Source organism: Chinchilla lanigera, unplaced genomic scaffold (assembly GCF_000276665.1).
Source record: "Chinchilla lanigera isolate Chin_1 unplaced genomic scaffold, ChiLan1.0 scaffold00052, whole genome shotgun sequence".
NCBI classification, from domain to species: domain Eukaryota; kingdom Metazoa; phylum Chordata; class Mammalia; order Rodentia; family Chinchillidae; genus Chinchilla; species Chinchilla lanigera.
The window spans coordinates 10,001,334-10,008,391 of NW_004955453.1; the positions used below are offsets into that span (position 1 = coordinate 10,001,334).

General features: G+C 42.7%; 1 long non-coding RNA gene across 1 annotated transcript; it reads right to left on the reverse strand.

The window, feature by feature from the left end:
- Window positions 1-1,598: 1,598 nt before the first annotated feature.
- Window positions 1,599-5,543, reverse strand: LOC102019466. Its single transcript, XR_001236152.1, has 3 exons — window positions 5,293-5,543; window positions 3,305-3,849; window positions 1,599-2,263 (listed from the first exon to the last, which is right to left on the reverse strand). It is a non-coding gene; the product is annotated as an uncharacterized LOC102019466 (long non-coding RNA).
- Between the last annotated feature and the right edge of the window lie 1,515 nt (window positions 5,544-7,058).

The window sequence follows — 7,058 nt, forward strand, 5'->3', positions numbered from 1 at the left end:
AGAAAGCACAGGAGCGGTGGCATACTCCTATAACCCCCGCACCTAGGAGACTGAAGCAGGAGGATCATGAGCTCGAGGTCAGCCCGAGCTACCTAGTGAGTTCAAATGCACACGTCTGGCTCCCTCTTTACCGTTAGTTTCTCAGCTGTAAGGACCTGCAAATATTTACACATACAAATTCAAGATCACGAGAAACAAAATTTTGATTACATCTGCTCAGGAGAAGGGATCCAAGATTTGACTTGCATAGCTCCCCATTTGAAGAGCGCATCTGGTTGATGATTCTCCAGGAATTTAGAACTGCTGCCATAGCACTGCCATTATGTAGTGTGGGAAGCATGAGCCGTGTAAGTTCACTGTGTAATTTAATTGAAAGTTGCACTTCTGTAAAGTGTGTGCAAGCTGTTTCAGACAGCACCTGCTTTCTGGGCTTCATTTCCATGTGGTTTTCTTATGTCTCAGGCAGTAATAGAATGAATACAAGGGAGAACCGTGCCTTATTTGTTGAATGGTGAATCCGAGGAGGGCTGCTTACTTCTTACCTTGACCTAAATCCGTTAATTATCAGTTAGTCCCACTGAATCTCACGGTTGGGAAAACAGCACTGCAATTAATTATTATCAGAATAAAATGTTTGGTTTGGATTCTCTTCCATTTGCTTCATTAGTACTTTTCTGCAGTGCATAATGATTACATTTACATGGGGAGTTGGTGCACGTGCATAACACATCCTAATTTGTTTTTCTCTTTTCCCCTCCCCTCCCCTGCCTTTCCTTTCCCTCCCTCCCTGGTTTCTTTTTCTTTCTTTCTTTCTTTCTTTTTAATGAATAGAAAAAGGAACCTAAGAGTAAAATCAAATTACTGATTTCATTTTTATTATTAGTTTTTTTTTTGGTCGTTTTGAAACAGGGTTTTATTATGCAGTTCAGGCTGGCCTTGAATTTACTTTGTAGCCCAGGCTGGCCTCAAGCTCACAGCCATCCTCCTGTCTCAGCCTCTCAAGAGCGGGACTTCCTGGCATGCACCACCATGCCCATCCTTCCCTGGTTTCAATTCTTAATTGGAAATTAAAATTTAAAAGGGGGAGAGGATTTTAATTCCTACACAAAGTCTGTCACAGGTGACCAGCCCTCTTTTATCTTGTAGCTATGTCACCTGGAAACATGACCTCTGAGGTCACTGAAAGCCAAAGGATCACACAGAAAGTTTTAAGAACCAGACTTGGAAATGGCCTGTACCATTTCCTGCTAAAATCCAGTCCCATGGACTCAACCAAATTGCAAGGAAGGCTTGAAATGTAGAAGAACACAAATGCAGATGTTGGTTGAGCTCTAGCATGCTCTGCCAAAGATCCCCCTGTAAAAGGCACACATAATATGAGCTATTTTTAATTGCATATTTTGATAGTGTTTTGCTTTTAGGAGCAATGCTATGGCAAGACTGAGCCCTGAAAGGCCTGCAAGGAATTTGTATGAGCCTATTATACCTAGAGTAGAGCCCTTTATGTATTCCTTTATTTCTTTGAAACAGGAAGGTCTTTTCTATGATCTCCAAGGTCTAATACCATCTGGACACTGCTAACCTCTTCAGTGTTTAAAGCTCCACTCCCTCCCTCCACCTCGTTCCTCCTGCCCACAGCGTTCTTCTACTTCCTCCAGGAGCTGTGTGCATGCCACACCCTATTCCTAAAGCACCTCCCTCCCCCTCCACTTGCTCTCTGACCCCAGTCCCAGTCCACACATTGCTGACTAAGTCTTACCTTGATAACTCCCCTTCCCAGGTTAATTTGTGTCTGTTAGTCTCACGGAGGTCCCATACTTTCCCTTCTTCTTAAGGACCATAGTTTGCCCTTACATGTGCATGTGATCATTTGATCTATGACTCTCTTTTGCTGCCATCTCTTAGAATTCATTTTAAAATGAATAGCTGTGTTATGAAGCTTTGGGCTGCAACTAAAAGACAGCAGTCAATGTTTCCAAGACAAGAAGAAAGACGTATTCTTTCACCTAACAAAGGTAGGGAGTCTCCTGGGTTAGTTGACTCATCAGCTCAGTGACTTCTTCCAAAGTCTAGGTTCTTCATCTGCATTTCTCTCCCATCCTCAGGATGTTGCATTAGTTTCTCAAGATAGCTGCTGCTGTTCTGAGTGTCAGATGGAAGACATGATCTCTTCTGTCACCAACACAGCCTCTCAGAAACCTTCTTGCCAGTTGACTTCCCCACAAATCATTGACCAGAAGTAAATCACATTTCCACCTGTAAACTAAACATTGGCAAAGAGAATGAAACTATGATAGGCTAATGTTAGGGGTTTTTTCTAAAACAGGTGGCAGAGAGATGGAAGGATAGATGCCTGAATAAAATCTAGATTCTGCTAACAACAACAAAAAAAAAAATGGTGATATTTACAGATGAATAACCATATCTGCTACAGACTGGTTTGTAAACAGTGTGCGGAGGAATTCCATAAACTTACCATAATTATATTGCTAGAATTATTTTTTTTTGGTTTTTCTCCGGTACCAGGAACCAAACTCACGACCTTGCGCTTGCCAGGCAGGCGCTTTTGCCGCTGAGCTAAATCCCCAGCCCTATTGCTAGATTTTTATCAGAGCACATAATGTACTATATGAACTTTCATTCTGATATGTTAATAGGCATCAGTTAGAATGCTATATTGAGTTGATTATATTTTTGTGGTGTTATAAACAATATGTTTTTCCATGAATAAGAGGCAGAAGGCACAAAATATTGCCAAGATGTGTGTGCTGGACCACATGAAAATCTTTTTGGTAAATCAGATTACCTATTCAGGACAACAGAGAGAAGGATACAGAAGGACCAAGTGGTTCATTTTATACCTAGTGACACAATGTATGCACCAGTATACGAACATTCAAAAAATGGCCCATGCTTCAACAGAAACAGGCCCCCACAGGGCCCAGACCTTGGTTTCTAAATGTTTTCCTTCAGTAAAAGGAACCATCTCTGGGGATGGACTATAGAAAATACTATATGAGTTTGGAAACTCTTTTTTGTGCTAGAAAGCAAGATAGTCATCAAAGACAGGAAAAAAAGAAGAAGAAAGGACATGCTAAAGGGACATGGGGATCGCTACGAATGGCTGAAGCAGGAATATTTTGGAAAGCAGAATGAATAGTATGGTATTGTGTTACAACCCAAAATATAAAAAAAGCACACATAAATCTGTGTTGATATAAATACATAGTTGAATTAAATAAATAGAGAAGAGACGAGCCTTACCTTCAGATAAATTCCATTTACTAGAAATAGATATTCTCACCTCCAGAAGGTGGAGCTTAACTTCCACAAGTGTGAGCTGGGCCGAGTCCCATGCATCCGAAGAGCAGAGGCTAGAAAGGGGGAAATCAGCACTCCACAGAGGAAAAACGCTGCCTTAACCGAATGACCAGGTGATCACCAGGGCCGGACCACACTGATCTCAGGTAGCCCTGAAATGATGTGATTAAGAAGAGGTGAGAGGTCCACCTGGTCGTCCTTTTCACCAAGTCCCCAAGTCCCAATCGAATCATGAGAAAAACGTCAGACAAGTACACGCTGAGGGGGGTTGTACAAAACACCCAATTCTTCGTCACTGTCAGCATGCAAAGAGTGAGCATCTGCTGCAGAGCAAAGGGCAGGAGGACTAAATGCAGTGGGTATGCTTGAGGGGACCCAGGAACTTGAAAGAGGCCCTTGGGGGTTAGAAGCAGTGAAATCCATAAAAAGTCTGGAGTTTAGATAGTAATAAGGTTCCGGAGTTAACTTCTAAGTTGTGACAAATGTCAGATGTATTCTCTGTATCATCCTTGTAACTCTTCTGTTAACCTAAAATTATTTCAAAACAAAATGTTTATTTAAGTGTAACTAAAAATTAAAAAAAAAAAAAAAAGAATGAGAAGCACTGCTCTCCAAGCTGTCAATGGTTTAGACAACATTGAAGAGCTGAGTTGCCCAAGTCCCTGAAACAAATGGTGTGGTCAATCTGCCTCCATCCCTCCACTACAGCACTTTCTTCTTGTGCTTCGACACCCTGCCATCAATTCACAGCAAAGACATCAGGACATTATAACATAAAATTGATCTACTATGTGTTGCTATATAACATAGTGCCACTTCCCTGAAGATCCACAAGGGATAATTTTCAGACTTAGCACCGAGGATAGTCATATTTCTCCTAAACAACTTATCTTAGACCCGAGTTGCTTGGAAGCTTAAAGCCAAATCTGCCCCCCGCCTCCAGGAATTTTATGACTTCAGGCACATATTTTGTGTACCATTCCAGCTTCATGGTACCATCTTGCCATGGTCTTCCCTTCATTCGGGTCACCAGATATAGGAATCAGGTTGTCTATCTCTGGACTCACAGCAGCCAGCTTGGGGCCTACTTTATAGCAGCAACAACTGTTACTGTTTAAATCTCGAATGGCCCTCAAGGCCTCCTGAGTGTGGAAGGTACCTGGATTATGGAGCTCACTAGCTCTTAGGAGGTGGGGTCTGGTCAGAAGAATCTGGTCACTGTGAGCACAATTGGAAGGGTATGTTTCCCTTCTCAGCTCCTCCCTCCCCTCTCTCTCTGCTTCCTGGCAACCATAACATGAGCAGCTTTCCTCCGCCAGTCCCTTCCACCATGCTGTCCTGCCTTAGAGCCAGTCAATGGTGGACTGTCACCATGAACCAACATAAAGCTCTCCTCCTTTAAATTTTGGGTGTCTGGTATTGTGTCCCAGCAATTAGAAAGTGACTAAGACAAAGATTCGCACATTGCTTGTTCGCTGCCAGGAGTCCTTCAGACATTTAACATAAATTTATGCATTCAAACTTCACAAAAGCCTGGTCAATCAACAAGGTTCTCAACCGCACATTTTACAGGTAAGTTAACTAAGGCACAGGATGGGGAAGCAGCTTGACTACATTGCAGAGGGATTGAAAGGCAGAGCTTGGGTTGAACTTAGGGTGTCTGACTCTGATGTTTGTGTTCTAAACCTGGGGATGCCAACTGGTTTGCAAAGTGAGAGACAAAGAAGGAGAAAGTAAATGAAAGAGAGGAGAGAGGGCGCTTAGCAATTGTTCAGTGGAAGTTGGTGAGAGCTGTCATCTGTCACAGAGTTTGAGGAATGCTGAAAGGATGCCATTGTCACTCCACTCAAAACCGTCCACACCACTGAATGACGGCTGATTCGTTCTTCAGCATTTAAGACAAAAAGATGGCATTAATATGCAAATATTATTTGAATAGAAGTGAAGCCAGTGTTAAAACTGATCTGTCACCTTAGCTGGATAGTCTTCTAGGATGAGGCAGAGGCCAGAGAACTTGTGACGTGTGGAAGGGAGGCCTAGCATTAGTGGGGCTCTCCAGGAGGCTGCTCTGGAAGGCAGTGAGAAGCTGCAGGAGAACGCTGGGGGCCAGAGGAGGCAAAGCCCCCAAGGGTGAGGAAAAGAAGCAGCCTCAGAGGCTGAGGAGGCCTGGGCAGAAGCCTCTCCCACTCGGCTGCTCCCTCAGCAGCTGGTCAGTTCTTCAGGTCACCACAGAAAGCCAAGGAAGGGAGACTCAGGAAAGCAGGAATTGTGATCTCACAGCTGAACCGCGTTCTGTTTACTGTCCTCTGGAGGCCCCCTCCCTTGTCCTCATTCTTTCAAACCATGGAATCTAAATTAGATATAATTGCCTCGAAAAGATCAGATTTATCTATAGCCCTGTTTCCCATTTCCTGCATGCAACACAGGACTCTGAAGAGGCAGCACAGCATCAGGAAATGGAAGTTAGCATAATGGTCATAATAGCTGTTGATTAAGAGTTTTCTGAGTGTTTTACACGTTTTTATTTTAACTTCCCAAGGAGCCTAGGAGGCAGTATGACTACTCCTTTAACAACAAATCATTTGAGGCTCAGAGATTTTCAGGGAACTACTTAAGATCTCAAGCTGGCAAAGAGGAGAGCTAGGATTTGAGCACCGGCCTCTCTGACTCTAAGCATAGGGTCTTATTTTGCTTTCCATGCAACCTTCTGGTTTACCTTTGATATTTGGGTCAAGTCAGTTAGGTCTTGGACTCCAGCTACTTTGTATATTCAGTAACCAAGTTAGATTGGTCTTTTCATACTTTAATATTTCTACCACTCAGAAGGGTAACTTGTTAAAAAGTAGGTCCTCATGAAGGAGATCTCGCAGGACCTGAGATTCTTCACTACAAACAAGCTCCAGTGATGTTCATGCTGCTCCTATACAGACCACATCTTCAGCAGCAAGGGCATGGACTATTTCAGTATTCACACTGAACATCCCCAAATGATATTTGGCAGGCTTGTTAAAGATTTCAGATTCGGAGGGTTTCCAAGTGAGTAGATCTAGAGATGGATTCCCAGATGAATTTTTACCAAGAATCTCAAAATGTATCTTGCAGACCATTCTTAGATGATACCCTTAGATCCACTGGGCTGGTTGATCTGTAAAGCACCTTCTTCATGCTAGAAGTCTATGGAGATATGTTCAATGCTAGGTGACAGCAATACCAATGCAAGTGCTAATTGCTACGGTCAACAGTTCACATTTACAGTTCTCTTTGATATTTAATTGCTTATCTCCAGACCCTTAAGCGTAGATGTCTAGAAAATATACCACAGAGAGCTGGAAAAATGTCCTCTACATAACCCTTTATAGAATAATGGCCTTAAGGGTGATCATGGCTATGTCTGGTCAACTTAATTGGCTTCTATTGTTTAATGAGCACCATTCTTTCTGCAGAACCTCATAAAGACAGTGGCATCATCATTCTCATTCAATCCACAGTGGTGTGCAAGTAGAGGTGATAAGTGGAAGCAGATAAAGAAGATGAGATACAAGGTCCTTGGTCACAATAGAGACTCTGGGGGCCTGGGAGAATGAGAATTACTGTTCATCAGTAATTAAAGATGCAGTGATGTCAGCTCTTGCCCTGTAACCAGCTAGAGTTCATCAAACAGCCTGTGAATTTTAAAAATTAACTCACTATGATGATGATTTTTCTTAACTCAGAAGCTACCTTAGGAGTTAGGTTGT